Source organism: Serinus canaria, chromosome 25 (assembly GCF_022539315.1).
Source record: "Serinus canaria isolate serCan28SL12 chromosome 25, serCan2020, whole genome shotgun sequence".
NCBI classification, from domain to species: Eukaryota; Metazoa; Chordata; class Aves; order Passeriformes; family Fringillidae; genus Serinus; species Serinus canaria.
The window spans coordinates 5,832,416-5,854,148 of NC_066338.1; the positions used below are offsets into that span (position 1 = coordinate 5,832,416).

General features: G+C 55.7%; 1 protein-coding gene and 1 pseudogene across 1 annotated transcript in view; one reads left to right on the plus strand and one right to left on the minus strand.

The window, feature by feature from the left end:
* Positions 1 to 21,733, plus strand: part of LOC115485198 (uncharacterized) — a 2,106,330-nt gene that overhangs the window by 1,470,266 nt on the left and 614,331 nt on the right.
* The window catches only part of LOC103825013 (zinc finger protein 208-like), a 742,626-nt pseudogene that overhangs the window by 439,200 nt on the left and 281,693 nt on the right, over positions 1 to 21,733 (minus strand).

A 21,733-nucleotide genomic window follows, 5' to 3' on the forward strand; every position in this document is an offset into this window, starting at 1 on the left:
GTGTTCTTCAGCACTCTGGATATGCCAGAGGATGTTGATACCTTCTGGAAGGAATGCCAGGAAGAGCACGGCCTTGCCACCAGCCCCAACAGGTGCTCCATCCTGTTTCCCTGCCATGTGGCCTGGGAAGGAGTCAGTGCTGCCAGTGTGACCTGGGCTTTGCTCTGCACACAGGTTTGCAGTGCAGACCCTGAAGTCCCTGCTCTGCCTTCTGCGCTGTGAGGATGTGGTGGTGGCAATGGAACGCAAGCGTGGCTGGGACACGCTGCTCTCTGTTGACACCCACCACTTTGCCGTGGCTCTGCTGGGCAGGTGAGACCCCACTGCCCACTGCCTCTGACATTTGTGCTCTGTGCACAGGTGCCCCACACAGTCCCCGTGGTCATGGGGTAGAGGGCCCTGTCACTGAGGGACGGGGCCCTTTTCCAGCCAAGCACACTGGAAAAGGCAGGGAGAGGAGGGTACCCATGAGCAACCAACTCCCACATGGCCCAGGTCCCCTTGCTGGAAGGCTGGTGGGGAAAGATGAGAACTCTGTGAGTCACTCCTGGGAGAGGTTTGCCCACTGGCTCAGGGTCTTGTTTCCTTTTTCCTCTTGTCAGAGAAATTTACCAATCAGACATACACTTTTCTTCCGAGATTGCATTCTACCTGCTCAGCATGCTCGGCAAAGAAATGCCATACTGGGATTTCCCTGCCCTGGCATTCCTTGTGGAGGTGAGCCTCAAGGCCAGCACTGCCTTGCTGAGCTGCCTCCCAGCTCTCTGCCCTCTCGTAGCCACAGCTGCCAGGACGGTGCCCGTGCCCTGTGCTGCTGCCTGGGCCCAGCCCTGTGCGGTTCCGGGCTCCTGCTGGCCGGTCCCCTGTCACTGCCCTGTGCCTTTCAGGTCCTCGAGTGCCTGGATTTGAAGGAATGCAGTGACAGTGTTCTGGAGATCATGTCAGAGAACCTGCAGAGTGAGCACAGGGCGAGGCGTTACTTGGCCCTCAGAGGCCTCGTAGTGCTGGGCAAGAATCCCTTGATGGTGAGGAGGGGACAGTGGCTGAAGCCGTGCAGGCAGCGTGGGGCTGGGCAACGCAGTCGCTTGGCCTTGCCTGGGCTTTGGGCGCTGGGGCAGCTGCTCCCAGCTCTCCTGCCTCCCACTTCAACTGTACGAGTGCTTCGGGACAGGCCTTTGGCCTCTGGGCCCTGCAGCAGCAAGGTGGTGTTTCACAAACTTGTGTTCCACGCAGGCTGAAAAAATGGGGAGCCTGACGGAAAGTCTTGTGCAGCTCCTGGAGGAAAATGACAGTGACATGGTCAGGATGACCATTCTTCTACTCCGATACTTGCTCCTGGATAATGGTGCCCCAATACCCACCCCCATCGCCCTGCAGCTGGCTGAGGCGCTCCTGCCACTCTTTGACTGCGTAAGGCTCTGTGCCCACGGCCACGGCCACTGGCTGCTGCCCGGACACTCGGTGCCATGTGGAGATGCAGCCCTGTGCCCTGGGGGGCCTGAAGCAGCTGATGCTGAGGTCTTTTGTCCTTCCTTTCATACAGGATGATAGTCAGGTGCAGCTGAGCTCCATGTGTGTCTTTCAAGAGATGCTGGACTTATTAACGCAAGAGGGAAGAAAGGCCCTGAAGTCCCACGTGCGCCAGAGCCTGCTCCAACTCTACTTCCACTGCCATGATGAGAATCAGCTTGTAGCTGAGGTGAGGACATGTGGCCGGCTGCTATGCCCTGGCACTTTGCGGCTGCAGCCTCCTCCAGGCTGTGGCACTGGGATGCTCCTGTGCCCTGGCCTGTGGGGCCATCTCCACATCTCTGCTGCTCCCCAGGCCTCCCGGGAAATGCTGCATTCTTCAGCCAGATTCCTGAAGAGGAGGGATCTCGATCAAGTGCTACAGGTGGATCAGACATGGAGGTTCGGCGAGAGCCTGGTAAGGACTGCCAAGAATCCCTGGCCTCAGACTGGAGAAGAGCCCCGAGGGCGGTGCTCAGAGTGCGGGACCGGGCAGCTGTGCCCCTGCTTTCTGCTGCATGCACAGGTCGCGTGGGCTCTTCTCCAGGCTCCTGTGGGCCAGAGCCGGCACTGCGGCTCCCCGGGCAGCAGCCGGCCCTCTGCCCCCTCCCCTCGGGAGCCCGGCGCCAGCGGCTGCTGGCCGCGCCTCAGGGCTGTGCGGGCAGGGGAGGCCGGGGCTGGGCGCAGGCAGCGCCCGGCCGAGGGGCTGAGCCCGTGCCAACCCTTCCTTCCCTCCCGCCGCTCTCTCCAGCTGGCAGAGGACAGGAGCAGAGCGGCCGAGCACCTGCGCCGGGCCCTGCGCTACCTGCAGAGCCCACAGGAGCCCCTGCGAGAGGCGGCCATCAGGTTCATGGGTGAGCCACGAGCCCGGGCTCCCTCCCCGGCCCGCCGCAGCTCGGCCCCAGCCCCGCCTGCTGCCCCGGCAGTGCTGGCCGGGCCCGGCGCCGTGGAGCCCCGGCTGGCCTCGGCGCTGCTGCCGCCCTCTGGCAGCCGAGCCCTTGGGCGGCAGCGTGCGGCCAGGGCCCGGGCTGAGCCCTGCCGGGCCAGCAGGCCGTGTGGCCACAGCGCCGGCAGCGCCGCTGGCAGGGAGCTGTGCCGCTGGGGCCGTGACAGGCTCTGTGTTCACAGGGATCGCCGGGCAGCACCTGAGGGGGAAGAAGGAAGAGCTCCAGCTGATCTGCAGTGGTGAGTGAGGGCAGCGGGATGGCAGTGGGGGCTGGTGGGGGCAGCTGCAAACCCTGCCCCGGCTGCAGAGGGCTCTGCTCCCTGTGCGGATGAGGGGCAGCATGGGCAGAGCACACAGAGATTTCAGGGCCATGTGGGGGATTCGTGACCAGTAACTTCGGGCTGGTCCCGTTTGTCCCTGCTCCCTCCTGGCCATGGCTAGATCCGGCTGGGATGTCCCTGGCAAGGGGCTCTCCTCGGCTCCCTGCCAATCTGGGATCTGACCATGGCTCTGTTCCTCTCTTACAGCCCTTGAACACCTGACAGAGGACATCAGCAGGGCTGTGTCAGACATGGCATACCAAACTTTGTATGTCCTCCAGGCCCTGCAGAGTGAGCGATATACCCTCTTCCAGAGGCTGCAAGATCAATTCCGCAGGGCATGGAGGACACGGCCTCGTCTGTCAGGGCTCATCTGGCTGCGCTGCTGGAGCTCTGCAGAGAGCTGAGCCCAGAGGCTCTGTCTGCTGGGGCCACCTGAGCCAGCGGGAATTTTCTATTTCTTTAAGATTGTTCTTTTCTTCTTTTTGTTTCTTTCTTTAGTATATGAATATAGAATGTGTTATAATACAGACTCCCAGGAGTTTTCTTTTGCTGCCCAGGGTCTGCAGGGCATAGGGGAAGAGGGGTAAAAGGGTGCCTGGGCTCAGCAAGCTACCCAGACATGCACTGGAACAGGGAAAATGGCCAGAAGCCCCTTGGTCTTTGGTGGTTGTGCTGAAGCCTTTGTGCTGCCGACAGAGCAGCTGGGCAGGGGCCGGACCTGCGGGGGTCCCTGCGAGAGCGGTGCCTGGAGATGGCCACAAGCCCTGTGCCAGGCAGGAAGCGCCATCCATGTCCTCCTTCCCGTGTTCTGCTGCCTGCGTTGCTGAGGGCTCTGAGGTGCCTCTGGCTGGGGCTTCTCTGGAGCTGCTGTGGGGCTGCGGCGCTGCTGCCGGGCAGGTTGGCCAGGCTGTGGGAGACCCTGAGGCGACGGGGCCACGAAGGGACGAGGGACTTCGGAAGCCCTGACAGGACACAGCAGTGGGAAGGCACGAGGGGGATGTGTGAGGGAGTGGGTGGCTGTAACATTGGCTGGGGGGGAGTGGGTGGGAGACAAAGAGACCACTCACCCTGATGTCCATGTGGCAAACAGAGAGCATTTATTCTCAAGCCCTTCCTTCTAAAGGGCCTTTGAAAAACCCAGTCTGGATAATTTCATTACTCTGATCTCTTTGCCCTGTCAGATTCTGGCCAGTGAAATGCTGCAGCCTTGGCAGAGATGTGACTGGGCAAGGCCCCTCTCAGCCAAACCAGGGGCTGGTGCATTCACACAGTACCAGCCAGCCTGCACTGTGACACACGGCAACAGAGTGCAAGGCACAGCTCCGGGTGCTCCCCAGGAACCTCAGCTCTGGGAGCACTGTCTGCCCCAAGCTCCAGGGGCTGCAGTGGGAGCCTGGCTGGGCTCTGCCCTGGGGCCATCCTGCAGGGACAGCTGGAAACAGGGAGCATTCCCTTGCCACAAAGAGCCAAGCCAGGCCTGCAGGGCAGCTGCTCCAGCCCGGACTGCACTGTTGGGTGCTGTGCTCTGGGGCTGGGGCTCCCCTCTCAGGGCACTGGACTGGTGTGCCAGAGGAGACAGAGAAGCTTCAGCTTCAGCCAAACTGAGGGGGGGCGTGGGCTGGGGAGAGTGGGGAGGCTCAAGGGGATTCACAGAGCTCATCCTGCTGAAAGGACAAGGAAAAGGGAAATCAGCAGTGAGGAGAGCTGAGGGCTGGAGAGGGGCTCTGAATGACACTAAAACCCCACTGGACCTCTGAGAGATTGCTGCTCCTCAGCCAGTGACAGGATGAATCCCTAAGTCTGGGGCTCCCTCTTTGTGGTGAGGGAGCACCAAGGAAGGCAACAGTGTGATGGAGACTGCGATGGGCTGGGAGCTCACTGTGGGAAGAGAGCAGTTGGGAAGTAAAAGGCAGGCAGTGGAGAGAACTGTTCAGAGAAGGGCTGAGCTATAGCTTGAGCAAGCTGAGAAATGTCACCCCTGATTGATTTCATTTCAAAGTTATTGAACAAGTTTATTTTTTGGGGGCGTGTCATGTTTTCCCTTGGAGGTTTACACTCTGCAAACTTGAGCTGTGTTGCCGAAATGCTCAAGCAAGTCTGTGCTGCAGTCACACCATTTCTTCTTTGGCTGATTCCAGCCCAGGGCTGAGCTCCAGCAGAGCCCTGGCAGAGCCCAGAGCAGCCTCAGCACCTGCAGAGCCCGGCTGCAAAGAGAGAAAGCAGAAACTGCCCGTCAGCTGAGGGCTCCTGTCCCCTTGTGCCCAGACCCTGCTGGCTGTGCCCAGAGCTGTGCCCAGAGCTGCCCATCCCTGCTGCCTTTGGGAGCAGAGCAGGAGGGCAGGACATGTGCCCAGCCTGCAGCCAGCCACGGCACATCCAGCCTTCAGCAGCTGCCCAGAGCCAAAAAGCAGCTGGACAGCCAACTGAAGAATTCATTGCATCTGCCCCAGCAAAGGGGGAACCTTTGGTGCCCATCCAGGCCATGCCATGCTCAGATCTGGAAGCATCCCCCTGGCTGTGGACTCACCTGCAATTTGGGTGTGGAGAATGGCTTTGAAGAAGGTGCCAGAATCAAAGTCCATCATCTTAATCTGGCCAGGCTGAGGAAGAGATTGTCATCTTTGAGGCTGTCCTTGGTGTCTCCAGCAGCAGCCCCACCAGGTACAGCTTCTCCAGGGGCTCCTTCTCTTTCCCTGGGGCCAGACCAGGCTGTCAGGGCTTTGCCCAGGGCCCCAGCCATCCATGAACCAGACACAACCAGCGGGGATGGTGGCCACCAGTGCTTGCCACACCAGGTCTCCAGCTGAGCTCCAGCCCAAGAGCTGTGTGTTCTCTTCTGCTGACCCCTGCTCAGAGCTACAGGCAGGACAAAACCAGTCTGGTTTGCTTTGCCACTGTTTGCCAAGAGATGTGTGGAGCTGTTACCTGCCAGGCCCCTGGATCCAACTGTCCACGTGGATCTCTCCCATCTTCTAGGGCAGAGGAGCACCCAGCACCCAAGGATGACAGAAAAGCTCTTCTAAGGATGGCCTGTCCAAGGACTGCATGGACAAACACCCCTTAATGATGTCCTGGCACTCTGGGGAGAGAAACCAGAAATCACCAGTCAGCCCAGCGTCTGATGGCCAATGTTGCGAGCGCTGCCCGTCTGGCTGTGGCCAGCAGCTCGGGTCCAAACACAAGCGGGTGCCTTCTGGGCAAGGGAATGGACTGGCATGGGCAGCGATTTTCCCTGGTGAACCTGGGAGGAACCTGGGCAAGTGCAGAAGATTGGGATAACTCCGGCATGAGAGAACCTGAGGTGTGTCCCTGATGATGCTGCCAGCACTGAGAAGGAACAGCCAAGGCAAGCGCTGGGAGCAGACACATCCTGCCGCTTTCTGCTCTTCGACGGACACGGAACACACTTGTTCCCCCAGCTCCAGAAGACTTGATGCAGGAACAAAAATGTTCCTGCAGGACCACCAAAGGCCAAAGGGCTTTTGGCCACTTTCCCTTCCACACCACTTCTGGGCAACTTGCTCAGAGGAAGAACTCTTTCTTCCCCTCTTCCCCATTGGCCTGAAGACACTCTGTGCCAAGAGGAAGCTCCCAGACATCGGCGTATGACAACAGCAATTTAATGTTCCTATAGAGGGTGGGAAAGGAAGTGCTTGCAGAGATGAGGTGTTCCCCGCAGGTTCAGGTGGCCCCAGCAGACGCAGCCTCCCGGATCAGTTCTCCACGGTGCCGCAGCAGGACACTCAGCCACGGTGACACAGGAAAGGCCACGACTTCCAGAGCTGGCGGAGTTGGTCTCGCATCTTCTGGAGTCGGGAGGAGGGAATGCTCTGTACAGCTAAATTGATGTACAGAGTTTGAAGTGCCAGGCATGAGACGGCAGGGCTGGTGTCATCCGTCATGTCCTGAAGGGCTGCAAGAGAGAGAAACAGAGCCACAGTCAGAGGCTGGATCTGCGGGGACCTGGGCCGAGCCTCCTGCCACGTCCATCCCACGCAGCTCCTGCCAGGGCCTGGAAGAAGCAGAACAGAAGAAGGACGAGCTGGCAGCTGCTGGCCAGGAATGTCCCCCAGGCCCCTGAAAGGTGTCTGTGTTGAGGCCACGCTGCCCTTGGTGCGCGCAGGGAGCAGAGCTGCCCGCGGGGGGCCAGGGAACGCAGCTGCCGGTGGCAGCCCCCGCCGAGAGCCCGCGGGCCTCACTCACCCATGCAGATGATCCGGAACTCTGGCTGCTGCCCTGTCAGGAAGCGCCCGGCGATCCCTTGGGAACACAGAGCGTGTCCTGCCTTCAGAGCCACAACTGCTGCACACGGGTGCTGCCAGCCCTGAGGCCACATGCCCTGCTGGCCTGGCAGGGCTCAGCCCGGGACCCTGGCACACGCTGCCGCTGCTGGGGCCGAGCTGTGGCGGGCTGGGGCAGGGAGGGGAGGGAGCAGAGCTTGGGGCTCACCAATGAACCTGACGGCCGCCTCTCGCAGGGGCTCCTGTGGGCTCTGCAAGTATGGCAGGGCCTGGCGCAGGTGCTCGGCTGCACGGCTCCTGTCCTTTCCCAGCTGCAGAGAGCAGCAGGGCACGGAGGGAAAAGGTTGATGAGAGCCCTGCCCCAGGGCTGGGCACTCCCTACACCCAGCACTGCTCCCCCTGCCCACACAGCCTTGTGGCCCGGAGGACAGTCGCAGGCATTGGGCTCGGGACGGGACAGAGGAACCCGGTGAGCCGCGGTGCCGCCCTGCAGCAGAACCCAGCTGGCTCGGGGCTCGTCAGCACGGGGCTCGAACAGAGGAGCCTGGAGAAGAGCCTGCATGGCCCAGGAAAGGGAGCGGCGTGTGGGGCGCAGGCCGCTGCCCCTGTGTGCGGCACTGGGCAGGGGCCACAGCTGCCAGCCCCACAGACTGGGCGCCGTGGGCAGGCGGCTTCTCCAGGGATTGGGCTGGGGATTCCAGGCTGTCCTTACCAAGCACTCGGCCAACCTCCACATCTGATCTGTCTTCAGCAGCTGTTTGAGATCCTTCCTCTTCAGGAATCTTACTGCAGAAAGCAGCGTTTCCCGAGAGGCCTGCAGAGCAGCAGATAACCAGAGATGGCACCACAGCCCAGGGTACAGGACCCGCATCTCTGTGCCAAGGCCAGCAGAAGGCTGGAGCCCGTCAGGTGCCAGGGGGTGGGCAGACAGCTGAGCCCCCTCCCACGGGGACATCAGAGCCCAGGAGGCCTCACCTGTGCCACATGCCCGTTCTCATCGTGGCAGTGGAAGAAGAGCGGGAGCAGGCTCTCACTCACAGGCTTCTTCAGGGCCTTTTTGCCCTTTGCCACTACCAGCGTGATCACGTCTTGGAAGAGGCGAATGGAGAGCAACTGCACATGGCTGTTGTCCTGTGGGAATGGAAGCAAAAGCCCTCCGCATCAGCTGCTCCTGGCCCCACTGTGCCCTGGCCCAAGGCAGCACCCAAGTGCCCGTGGCTGGGGGCACAGAGCCTCACATTGTCAAAGAGGTGCCAGAGTGCCTCGGCCAGCTGCAGGGCGATGGGACTGGCTATTGCAAGGTCTTTGTGCAGCAGCAGTAAGCTGAGCACAATGAGGGTCATCTCCACGATGTCTTCGTCCGCATCCCACAGTAGTTTCCCAAGGCTTTCAGTCAGGTTCAACATGCTTGGATCCTGTGTGCAAAATAAGGCTGGGCCACCCCACACTGCTGCTGCAGGGCTCAGAGGCTGAAGGCCTGTCCCAAAGCACTCGGGCAGCTGGACAGCAACCCTGGAGAGCTGGGAGAGCAGCTGCCACAGCTGCCAAAGCCCAGCTGAGCCCAAGGGGCTGCTTGCCCCAGCCCCATGCTGCCAGCACAGTTTCAGCTGCTGCCTCCTTCTCACCATCAAGGTGAGCACCACGAGGCCTCGGAGCGCCACGCGACGCATCTCCGTGGACTCGCTCTGCAGCTGCCTTGTCAAGATCTCCAGGACTTTTTTGCCACATTCGCTCAAGTCAAGGCAGTCCAGGACCTGAAAGGAAGAGAGAGCAGGCACAGAGGTGCCCAGGAGCTCAGAAGCGCACAGGGCCGAGCCAAGGCAGCAGCACAGGACATGGGCACCGTCCTGGGCAGCTGTGGCTACCAGAGGGCAGCGGGAGGGGAGGCAGCTCAGCGAGGCAGCACTGGCCATGGGACTCACCTCCACCAGGAACGCCAGGGCGGGCAGTTCCCAGTCTGAAAAGCCTTCGCTGAGCAGGTCAAAGAGGCAGGATGCCATGCCGCAACACCAGATGATGGAGACGCGACGCATCTCCCTGGCGGGGAGAAAAAGGCACCATTGCCCCTGAGCTGGGTGGGCAAACCTCTCCCAGGGCTGACTCACAGAGGCCTGGTCTTCTCCCAAGCACCCTGGGGGCGCTTTGGGAGGCAGCTGTTCCTGGGCACCCTCCTCTGCCAGCCTTTTCCAATCTGCTCATCCCTCCCTTCGTGACGAGGCCCTGCCGCCCATGACCACAGGGACTTTGTGGGGAGTTCTGGGCACAAAGGAGAGGGCCGGGGGGGAGAACGAGGTCTCACCTGGCCAGAAGACGCACTGCATAGTGGTGGGTGTCAGCACAGAGCAGCGTGTCCCAGGCACGCTTGCGTTCCATTGACACCACCACGTGCTCATAGTGCATTTGGCAGAGCAGGGCCTTCAGGGTCTGCAGTGCAAAGCTGTGTGCACAGCAAAGCCCAGGTCACGGTTGGGAGCCCCGGCTCCTGCCCTGGGGGCATGGGAGAGACTGCGAGGACTGGCATGGAGCACCTGTTGGGGTTGGTGGCGAGGCCGTGTTCCTCCTGGCATCCCTTCCAGAAAGTCTCAACCTCTTCTGGCATCTCCTGCGTGCTGATGTAAGCTTGGAAGAGCAGACGCAGAAAGAGATTGGGGAAATACTCCAGCACGACAGGGGAGCGCCAGGTCAGATTGAAGACTCTCCACAGCGCCACAGTCGCCTGCAAGCAATAAAACCCCCAGAGACAACGCTCAGTGCTGAGACATCCACGTGGCAGGGCCCCAGCGTGCAAGGGACAGGCCAGGGGAGACACGGGCAGAGCAGCCGGCCTGGTGCCCCTGAACCCTGCCCCTAAGCCAGGTTTCAGCCCAGTGCCCAAGGCAGGGAGATGCAGCTGGGGGAGGACAGAGAGCTGGCTGCTCGAGAGGCGGCCCGGGGGCTGGCAAAGGCCGGTTCCAGAAACTCACAGCCAGGGCAAAGACTCCTGCGTTGTCCCCATCGGAGGTGTACACGCTGTGCACTGGCCAGGCGCTGAGCACATCGAGGAGTAACTGCAGTGCCGGCTCTGCAGTCCTGCTCGAGGACATGATGGTTCCCCACATGGTCGCGGCAGCTCTGTGGGGTCAGAGCTCTGTGTCAGGGCAGTCTCAGCCACAGCCCCGTGGCCTGGGCAGCTGCAGGGGCCCGTGCCAGCCCTCAGCCCTGCCTCTGCCCACTGCCCCTGGCTGGCAGCGGCCAGCCAGCCCACGTGGGTACAGGACCTGAGGGGCAGGGAAGGAGCATGGCCCCAGGCTCAGGAGCTGATGTCCCAGCACTGTAAAATAGAGGAGCCAGAGGATCCTGGAACTCCCCACCCCGTCTGGCAGCCAGCAGGGACAGGCTCTACAGGGTGACGGGCCGGTGAACCCTAAGCCCTCAAGGCACATGGGGCTGTCCTACCTGTCACAAGATGGGGCCCAGCGCAAGAGGGTGATCATCATGTCCGAGGGGTATTCCTCGGTCAGCTCCAGAAGGGCTTTGTCCAACCTGTGCCCAGCAGACTCATTGGCTGTGAGGCACTGGTGGATGTACCTCACCATGACGGGCACCTGCGGAAGGCATGGGGAGACTCAGAGAGCTGCCAGAGCAGCAACTTGCCCAGCTTCCCCTAAGAAGTGCTTCCCTTCCAACCACATTGGGCCGAGCCTCAAGAGCCGAGGGAGCCTGGCAGAGCTGGCTCGAGGTGCCACAGCAGTGCTGGGGCGATCGAGCCCTTGCCCCAGGCTGCTTACTTGCGCTGGATCAGAGACACTCTCCTCCACAAGTGAATCAAGCATGGCAGCATTGGTCTCGGCACTGAGGAACAGAAGGTCTGCCAAGAGGCCGGTGCCCACACCAGAGGTCTCTTCCTGCCAAAGGAACATGATGGATTCACACAGGGTCTGCAGGAGAAGGGCAGGAAGGGAGGGAGCATCCATGGAGCGCTCCAAGCCTGGTGCTTGGCTGAGCAGTGACAGCAGGCCCAGCCCAGCTGGGGATGGCTGCAGGTACCTGCGCTGTTCCACGGAAGCGGCCAGGGGCGGCTTCCTGTTCTTGTGTCCGCTCCTCGGCTGCATCTGGCAAAGAGCGAGCACAGACAGAGCTGAGGGGCTGCGGGAGAGGCCGGAGAACAGAGCCCAGCCCTGCGCTCTTCAGGCAGGGAGAGCCTCAGCATGCCCCGGGGGATGGAGCACAGCTGCCAGATGATCCAGCCCAGCTTCTGTCCTATCCATGGGCATGTCCACAGAGATGGGATGGGGCCAAGCTGGCTGCAGGCTCCAGCCCTGCAGCCCAGCTCTGACACTCACCCTCCTGCAGCAGCTGGAACTGCTCCAGCTCTTCAGGCTGCTGTGCTGAGGGAGCACCAGCCTCTTCCTCCTCCACCCAGGCCAGCTTGGTCATGCTGGGTGGTCTCTGCTCCATGTCACTCTTTGCAGTGATGAGTGTCTGCTGAAGCAGAGAGGCCTCGGAAGAGCTGAAGATAGCAAGTGCTGCAGTCGTACCTAAAAGGCAACTGCAACAGAGGGGCCTCGGGAAGGCTACAGGATAGTAAGTCCTGCAGTCCGTCCTCGAGGGCACCAGCAAGAGAGAAGTCTCTAGAAAGAAATAGGACTGAGAGTCCCGCAGTCCGTCCTCGAGGGCACCGGCTGCAGGGATGGCAGACGCTTTGGAAATGCTCCACGTCACCGAGTCCCGCAGCCTGGCCTCGAGGCAACCTGCACAGAGAATGCCTCAGAAAAGCTCCGGGTCAGCAAGGAACGAGTTGGCTGTGTGGTGGCTCCTCACAGCACTGCTCTTTCCCGTCCTGTCCCGTCGCATGCACCGAGCACTCTGGCACTCCTGTGTTGCCGTCAGCATATAGATCACGATGTGTCACAAAGGGTCACCCGGGTTCACTCTCTTCCTTACCATCCCACGGTGACCACGGTGCACTGTGTCACAGAGAGCCCAGGACACGCACCCACTCCACCCAAACTGCCCCAGCTTGCATGGAAGACCTTGCCCCAAGTGTTGAATACGCAGCTAGCAGGAACTTTAGGAACGGCCCAAACAAGAAGCAGCTGCTCCTCTGCTCTGCCTGCTCAGGGCAGCAGAATGAGCCCCCATGGCTGCCAATGGAGCTGAGCAGGAAGGGCACCGGGGCCTTCCACTGGCCCTGCCACGGCCCCTTTTGGACCAATCCCAGTGCTGGGGGGCCTGGCACACTCACAGGGGTGTGACACAGACACGGGCAGGCATGCTGCTCAGTCCCCTGGGGTGTGCTGCCATCAGGAATCCCTGAGGAGGGGGTGGGCATTCAACTCCCTCTCGGAGGAATTGGTGGCAGCTCAGCTTGCCAAGTGCTTGCCACATCATCTTTATGTCCTGCTTTGTGCTGGACTGTTCTGTGTTCATCTTGCTCACCTCCTCGTGGAGACCCTAACACAAACCCATGGCCTAGGACCCCTTATCCTTCCATTTGGAGCCCATCACACAGCCAGGTCAGCAGGGATGGATCCAGCACCTCCTGCCCATGCCAGGCTCTGTGTTGGATCATGGAATCCCCTCTGAATGGCAAAGACCTGCTGCCTTCTGGCAGTGTGAAGCCATTCCCCTGTTTGTCCTGGCCCTCCAGACGCTTGTCCAAAGCCCCTCTCAGTCTTTCTTGGAAGCCCTTTAGGCACTAGAAGAGGCTCTAAGGTCTCCCTGGAGCCTTTCCTTCTCCAAGCTGACCACCCTCAGCTCTCACCCTTTCCTCACAGGAGAGGGCTCCCACTCTTGGAATATCTTCATGGTCTCCTCTGGATTTGGTCAAACAGCTCCATATCCTCATATCCCTGAGACCCCAGGGCTGGAGGCAGCTCTGTGTCACAGCACATGTCGCAGTTGAGATGGCCACCACACACAGAGAATCGCCACACAATATCAGAAAGCTCCAACCCACACACTGTAACACCTCACCTCTTCAGAAGGCTGCAAGCATCTGCCCTTCTTCTCCTTCAGCCCAACCTTTCATAGTCCTCCTGTTGATGCACTGCACCTGTGTGCCCTCTGCTCCCTTTGGTGGTTGGTCAGTGCCCCTGGGCACTCCAGGGCTCATTGCTGTCAGTACTGCTCACAGCTGTGCCCAGTGGGATGAGGCTGGGCCCAGCCCCACTCCCAGTCACCACAAACTGTGTGCCTACAGCTTTGCAGATGTTCTGGTCTCACCCTGAACTCCCTGTCCTTCTGCCCACGCTGTGTGATCAGCCCAGAACACGGTTGGTTTCTGGGGGTGAGTGCACATGGCCAAGGCATGTCCAGCTCCCACCCACCGGTATCCACAGCTCCTCCTTGGCAGGGCTGCTCTCAATCCCTTCATCCCCCAAGCTGGACTGATGCTGGGGGTTGCCCTCACCCAGGTGCAGCATCAGCACTTGGCCTTGTTGAACCTCATGAGGTTTCCATGGGCCACTTCCTGAGTTTTTCCAGGTCCCTCTGCATCATTCAGTCCTTCAGGTGTGGCATTGCACCCTCAGCTTGGTGCCATCTGCAAACTTGCTGAGGGTGCACTCGATCCCTTCATCCATGTCATTCATAAAAATATTACACACTACTGATCCCTGTACAGACCCTGAGGATCACTTGCTTTCTCCTAAGTGTACCAGGACACTGGAAGACCATGTGGGACAAAGTGGGTGGCATCATGTCAAGAGACAGTGCTTAGGATCACCATGGTCATAGCTAAATCTTGGATCTCTTTTTATTGCATTGTCGTGGTTTGAGAGGAAATGAAGTTTTTTGTGATGGTGTGGTCAAGCCAATCGGTGTTCAGATTTTAATACTGGCACCTGGTTTGTCCACTGAGGGCATGGATACGCCTCTGAGAACACAGAGGGTTAAAAGCTGTGAACTCCCAGGAGAATTCCCTTTTAAGTTCCGGTTTGGAACTCCGGCTCCGAGCTGGGCAGGGGGGGAGGGGAGCCATGCGGCCGGAGGGAGGTAGGCCAGGCCTGGGCCCAAGGGTGGAGGAGAACATTGCAAGGGCTTTGGGCAGCCATCCCCCATTCACCCCCCGGAGAGAGGGAGAGATCCAGAGCCGGTGCCTGTGCCTGTGATAGCGCGGCGGGCGTGAAGGAGAAGGGGGGGGTGCCCGGCAGGGCAGCCAAGCGTGGGAGTTCATGAACCAAACCGGCAGAGCCTGGGACTTTTAACCCTTCTGGGGAGGATGGAAACCTTGCAAATGCTGATTCCTCCTGAAGTTGATGAGATTGAGAAGATGTTGAGAAGAATTCTAGGTGGGAGGAGATGATGGAGTGGCCTTTGGCTGGACTTTTCTTGTATAGCCACAGCAGAACCCCTTGTGTTCCAGTGACACAGAGACTGTGTTCTAGGGGAAGGCAATGGCTCAGAGCCAGGAGAGTGCAGTGATGTGGAGGTGTGTGAACAGAGACAACGGGTGAGAAGGGTGGTGGTGGTGCCCTCCGTCTTCGAAGAAGAGGAAGAGGAAGATGATCTCTGTTCAAGAGACCCCTCGGCCCCAGGGGGTGAAATTTGGGGGGGACAGGTGTCCCAAAAGGAGAGGGACTGTGCTCTTTTTGGAACTGGACAAAGTATCCTTAAAGGGAAAAACCCTAGAAGCAGCTCTGATCCATGTGCAGTGGTGAGAGCACTGGACATGGAAGGAAGAAGTCACGATGGCAAAATGTTCTCCGGGTGGTGCCACACGTGACACGGAAACACGAGAAGTTTCGACTGTTTCCTGGGGAAGTCTGTGGTGCAAGAGGGACTTCTCTCTTCTCGAGGAATTGAGAACTGATTATCTAAAGGGTGGATTTGGTGGTAATGGAATTGGAAATCTAGGTGGGGGGAGGAGGAAGAAATTTGGAAGGCTTTCATCTTGAGTTCTATGTGTTTTGTGTGTTTTCCTTAGTGTTTTCCTTTGTAGTTTTAGGTTAATAAAGTTTTTTTTCCTTTCAACCTCAAGTTGGAGCCTGCTCTGCTCTGTCTCTGATCACATCTCACAGTGGGTGCCAGGGAAGGAGGTGATCTCGTGGGGGCACTGGCATTGCGCCAGGCTCAAACAATGACAGCTTCTCAGGCCTTACAGCAAGTAATCGAAGCCTTGGGAATAAAATGGAGATTGCATATTCCGTGGCATCCCCAGAGCTCAGGGAGAGTTGAAAGGATGAATAAAACACTTAAGAATGTGTTGACAAAATTAATATCTGAGACTAAGTTAAATTGGCTGAAGTGCCTTCCTATGGCGCTGATACGTATTAGAACAAGACCCCGAGCGGATATAGGGGTCTCCCCTAATGAGATGATGTTCGGGCTCCCCTTCTTACTATCCCCCTACAGTGCTGGAGATTATTCAGATGGAGAAGAAGCTACCCAAAAATATTTAAAAGCTATTGGAAGAACATTAGAGGGCCTTAGAAAACAAGGATATATAGCTCAGACCTCTCCATATGATACAAATGTGCACAATATCCACCCTGGGGATTGGGTACTGATTAAATCATGGAATAATACACCTCTAACACCTAAATTCGAAGGTCCCTTTCAGGTGTTGCTGACCACACACACGGCGATACGGACTCGAGAAAAAGGTTGGACACATATTATTAGAGTCAAAGGACCGGTAACTCCTCCCAGTGACAGACCTAACTCCCTTGCACCATCTGCAGAACCGATAGAAAGAATCTCATCCACCAACTCGCAGGAGTGGACTGTGATCCAGGATCCAAAGGACCTAAAGATAACACTTAGGAAAAAACCGAGGATTGACGAGGACTGAAAGCAGAGTCAGAGAGTTGTTGTTGTTATAAGTTACTGTAAAAGTTAAATGGTTTGCTATAAAATGGCAAATGTTGAAAGGTGTTTTTAGAAATCGAAAAGTTAAAATCAACCCCTCTAGAAAATTAATTAAAATTAAATTCTCCTACTGAGCTTTACCCAAGGAGCAGTAAAAATTAGCAAGTAAGGAGTGAAACAGCCAGTGTGGAGGGACTTGATCAAATCTGGGGAAGACCATCAGTCCAAGAGGCAAGACCGGAGGGAGCAAGTATGAGAGAACGAGCCCCTACCGGACTCTTGGGAAAACTGGTGCTGATGCTACTGGTGAGTAGCGCGCTCAGCAAAGACCAGGACCCTTGCACTAAATGTTATCACCCCATCTACGATGGGGAAGAACTGAAGTCCCTATTCAGAGTCCACACCAATATAAATCCAAGCTGTTTTAATCACTCTCAGTTAATTACCTGTCGAGAAGATGGGAAAGTCTATTGGACTACTAAGAATACAGCCTCTTATAGGCAGCGCTTGCTTGGGGAGTGCCCAGTAGGAGAATCCTGGTTTTGCTTTGAACAGGAAGGATTAAAAGACCTGCTAAAAGAAAAGCAGCTGGACAGAGAGAATTATGAATCGCACACCCCTGAGGGAAAGAATTTATTTATAGATTTAGTAGAGAAAATAGGCAAAGAATTAAACTTGACAGAATGTTGGGTTTCTGGAAGTACCCAAATGACTGAAATATGGCCATGGGAGGAAATTAGTCTGAGCGCATTAGAAATTTTAAGGTGGAAACAAACAAAATTAGAATATGAGTCATTGACATCCAGGGGGAGGGAAAAATGGGATCTGAAGTCAAAAATAATAGGTGAAGAATGTATACTTAGAATAGGGAAGAGATATAATACCCCTGTAGGAAAAGTGGTATGTAAAAGATATTTAATAATAAAGAATTCAGATACCAAATGGGTCCCAAAGGAACCCAATACATACTTGGCTGTGGGACAAATAGACAAAGGATGTATATATCATGAAGGATATAAGCTGTATAAATGTCCTGCAAAAAGAATGAACCCTTTCTGGGGGATCAAAGAATTGTCAAAATTTTGGGAATGCCCAGATGAAATCAGTGATGGGTTCTGGCAAGCCCCAGAGTATTTGTTTTGGATCTGTGGAGATACAGCATATACAAAGTTACCTGAAGACTGGACAGGGAGTTGTACTATAGGGGTCATCAAACCAGCCTTTTTCCTACTACCCAAGAAATCAGGAGCACACTTAGGAGTTCCAATTTATGATGATTTGAGGAAAGACAATAGAAAGAAAAGGAATGTAATTGACATGGGGGGTACACAAGTATGGAAAAACAGAGTGTGGACCCCTGAGGAAATTATCCAAACTTATGGGCCGGCCACATGGGCTCAAGATGGATCTTGGGGCTACCGTACCCCTATCTATATGTTAAATAGAATAATCAGGCTCCAAGCAATACTTGAGAAAGTTTCTAATCAAACAGCACTCGTATTTGAACATATAAGTGAACCAATTGTCCCAAACAAGAACAGTAATTTATCAAATCAGACTAGCTGTAGATTACCTGTTGGCAGATGAAGGGGGAATATGTGGAAAATTCAACTCTTCTGAGTGCTGCTTGGAGATAGATGATAAAAGTGAAGTAATCAAAAACATCTCTAAGGAAATCCGTAAATTGGCTTATGTAGGGAATCAAGAGTGGACACCTTTAATTAAATAGTAATTGGTGGGATGAGTTTTGGTCTTTCAAAGGAACATGGTGGAAAAAGGCTGCGTTTATAACTGTTTGTTCAATAGCTGGATTGTTGTTCCTACCCTGCCTGTTCCCCTGTTTAGTCCGAATACTGACCTCCGCGGTCCAAGCGAGTATTCAATCTCCTGAATCAAATGGTCAGAAACAAGCAAAAATAATGCTAATGGAAAGTCAAGAGCAGAAACATGAAACTGCCGGAGAAATATATAATAAATACCAAAAGCTTAGAAAATTTTATTTCCAAGAGTCAGAAACTGTAAATTGATGCGGGCATCAGCCCGATCAAATAAATAGAGGGGGGAGTTGTTATGAACAAGTTCGGAGGTTGATATAATCAGAGGTGTTAAATGTTAAGTTGAAACTGTAACTGTTAAGAACAATTAGAAGTGTTAGATGATAATTTAAAATTGTAAACAGTTAAGAATGTTAATAGTTGTTGAATGTTAAACTTTTAATTCCCTACCTTACTGATATCTTTGTTGCCTCCGTTGGGCAGTGCTTCCCCTGCTCCCTAAGATGGCGCCTGATAACATCCCTGGGAAATATGCAAATGAAGAGACATTCTAAGAACTCAAAACAAAGAATGAGCTGAAAACTCAACAAACCAAGCTATGAGCCATATCAACAGAAAGTTCCCCTACTCTCCCAGCAAGGTTTTAAGTGTCACCGTGACTTTACTAGAACTGGACCAGAATGAGGACCCTAGACAATGAGCCAGAGTTGTCTTCCTAGGCACGCCCGTGAGGACGGAAGCCCCAGTTCTGCTGCAAAGCAAAACTGTCTCTCTCTCTCCTCCTCTGCGTCTCCAAAGGGAGCAGTGGCGGTGTGCGCGACCCCTCGGCCTCCCCCCCCAGAGCTGATCACTTAATAAAGGCATCCAAAAGGAGCAGGCCTCCTTGCCCTTTCTCCTACCATAGATGGAGGAAACGGTGGCGTGGGGGTAGGGACAAAGTTGGATTGATTGTCAGCTATGAAGGGTCTTGATCTTCATATCTATTCAGACTGCATGAGGAGGTGCTGAGGATCAATATCAATTGGACATTACTGATACCCATCTATTAACAGGAAAAGAAAACAGGACAAAAGAGTTCTCTCTGCTTTTTTTTTTCAATATAGTGGATTCACTTTGAATAAACCTATGAAATTTGTCTTATTAACCCCAGAAGCATTGAAAACTAAATTATTCCCAGAGGCTTTTGTTTGGAACAAATATTTGCGAGCCTTTTTCACTGAATTCTTGAAGTGAAGAGCTCAAAAAAGAACAGGCCTCTGGAGGAGTAAAATTCATCAGCAACCTCCAAGTGTCTGAGGATCCATCCCCATCAGAGCAGCAATGAACAGAAATGGGCACAGCTTTGTGGCTGCCCCAGCTCTGGGATGGGCCCTGGGCCTGGAGCAGGAGCAGCTCTGGAGGGCCCCAAGGCCGGGGCTCTTGTGCTGCCCTGGGCAGGTGGGATGGCAGCAGGGGCTGCAGAGCTCTCAGCACCTCAGCCAGAGGGGAGCAGGGCACCCAGGGAGCCTCCTTGTGCCTTGGCCAAGCCCCTTCCCCCATGGCTGGGGCTGAGTCCTGTGGCAGCTGCAGCTGCTGCTGTGCCCTTGCCAGGGGCTGAGGCCGTGGGGCAGTGCCCAGAGCAGCCTGGCCTGAGCAGAGCTGTGGGGCCAGAGCCGGCTGGGCTGGGCTGGGGAGAGGCCCTTGGTGCTGCCCAGAGCTCAGGGCAGCTGGGAGAGCTTGCAGGGAGCTGGGCTGGGCTCTGAGAGCCTGGCCCAGACACCATCAGTGTCCATCTCAGCCTGGCTGAGTGGGCATGGACCAAGAAGAGCAGCCCAGGGTCCGCAAATTCTCTGTGTGGGAGCTGAGCTTGTTTCAAGATTATCAGCCCTTGTTCTTGTGGGTGACTTCCACCTACCAGACATTTGCTGGGAACTTAATACAGCAGTAAAGAGGCAGTCCAGGAAATTCTTAGAATGTATGGAGGACAACTTTCTGTCGCAGCTGGTGGGTGAACCCACCAGGAGAGGGGCTGTGTTAGATCTGCTGTTTGCAAACAGAGAAGGGCTGCTGGGAGATGTGGTGGCTGGAGGTCACTTGGGGCAGAATGATCATGAAATAATAGAGTTCTCAATATTTGGTGAAGTCAGGAGGAGCACCAGAAAGACTCTTACATTGAACTTCCAGAGGGCAGACTTTGGCCTGTTTAGGAGACTGATTCAGAGCGTGCCTTGGGAAACAGCCCTTAAAAACAAAGGAGTTCAGGAAAGGTGGGCATGCCTCAAAACAGAGATCTTGAGGGCACAGGAACAGACTGTCCCTGTGTGCCAAAAGATCAGTCAGTGGGATAAATGTCCAGCCTGGATGGGCAAGGAGGTTTTGGAAGAACTTAGGAATAAAAAGAGGATGTATCAGCTTTGGAAGGAGGGTCAGGTCTCTAAGGAAGTATTCAAGAAGGCTGCTGGAGCATGCAGAAAAAAAAAAATTAGGGAGGCCAAAGCTCATTTTGAACTTAGAATGGCGACTTCTGTAAAGGATAATAAAGTGTTTTTACAAATACATTAATGCGAGAAGGAAGGGTAGGACCAGCCTTTGTTCTTTGTTGGACAAGGGAGGGAACTTGGTATCTGCAGATGAGGAGAAGGCAGAAGTGCTTAATGCCTACTTTGCCTCAGTTTTTAGTGGGAAGGTGACCTGCCCTCAAGACACCTGCCCGCCTGGAATGGTTGATGGTGTCAGGGAGCAGAATGGTGCCCCCATTATCCAAGAGGAGGCAGTCAAAGAACTAACTCCTGAGCTTCTTGGATGTTCATAAATCCATGGGACCAGACAGGATCCACCCCAGGGTAATGAGAGAGCTGGCAGATGAGCTTGCAAAGCCACTCTCCATCATTTACCAACAGTCCTGGCTCACTGGTGAGGCTCTGGATGACTGGAAGCTGCCCAATGTGACACCCATGCACAACAAGGGTGGGAAGGAGGATCTGGTATTTATAGGCCAGTCAGCCTGACCTCAGTACCTGGCAAGATAATGGAACAGTTTATATTAAGTGTGATCACACAGAATTGACAGGATGGCCAGGGTATCAGATCCAGTCAGCAGGGGTTTAGGAGGGGTAGGTCGTGTTTAACCAACCTGGTCACCTTTTATGACAAAGTAACCCGCCTAGTGGATGCAGGGAAGGCTGTAGATGTTTTTTATTTGGATATCAGCAAGGCCTTTGGCACTGTCTCCCACAGCACACTCCTGGACAAGCTGGCAGCCCATGGCTTGGACAGGAGCACTCTGTGCTGGGTTAGGAGCTGGCTGGATGACCGGCCCAGAGAGTGCTGGTGAGCGGGGCTGCATCCAGCTGGCAGCCAGGCACCAGGGGTGTCCCTCAGGGCTCTGTGCTGGGGCCAGCTCTGTTCAATATTTTTATTGATGACATGGATGAGGGGATTGAGTCTTTCATTAGTAAATCTGCAGATGACACTAAGCTGGCAGCGTGTGTCCATCTGCTGGAAGGTAGGAGGGCTCTGCAGGGAGACCTGGAATGGTTGAAGGGATGGGCAGAGTCTAATACAATGAAGTTTAATCAGTCCAAGCACCCAGTCCTGCATTTTGGCCACAACAAACCTCTGCAATGCCATGGGCTGGGAACAGTGTGGCTGGACAGTGCCCAGGCACAAAGGGACCTGGGGGTACTGACTGACAGCCAGCTGGACATGGGCCAGCAGTGTGCCCTGATGGCCAAGAAGGCCAATGGCTCCTGGTCTGGATCAGGAATGGTGTGGTCAGCAGGAGCAGGGAGGTCATTCTTTCCCTGTACTTGGCATTCTTCCCCTGTACGGGCACCGTACCTTGAGTGCTGTGTCCAGTTCTGGGCCCCCCAGGTTAGGAAGGACATGGAGGGTCTGGAGCATGTCCAGAAAAGGGCAAGAAGGCTGGTGAGGGGCTTGGAATGAAAGTCCTGTGAGGAGTGGCTGAGGGAGCTGGGGTTGATTAGCCTGGAGAAAAGCAGACTCAGAGGTGACCTTAAAACTCTCCAAAACTTCCTGAAAGGTGGTTGTAGTCAGGTGGGGATCGGTCTCTTTCTCCAGGCAACAACTGACAGAACCAGAGGACACAGTCTTAAGCTGTGCCAAGGGAAATATAGGTTGGATATCAGGAAAAAGTTTTCTACAGAAAGG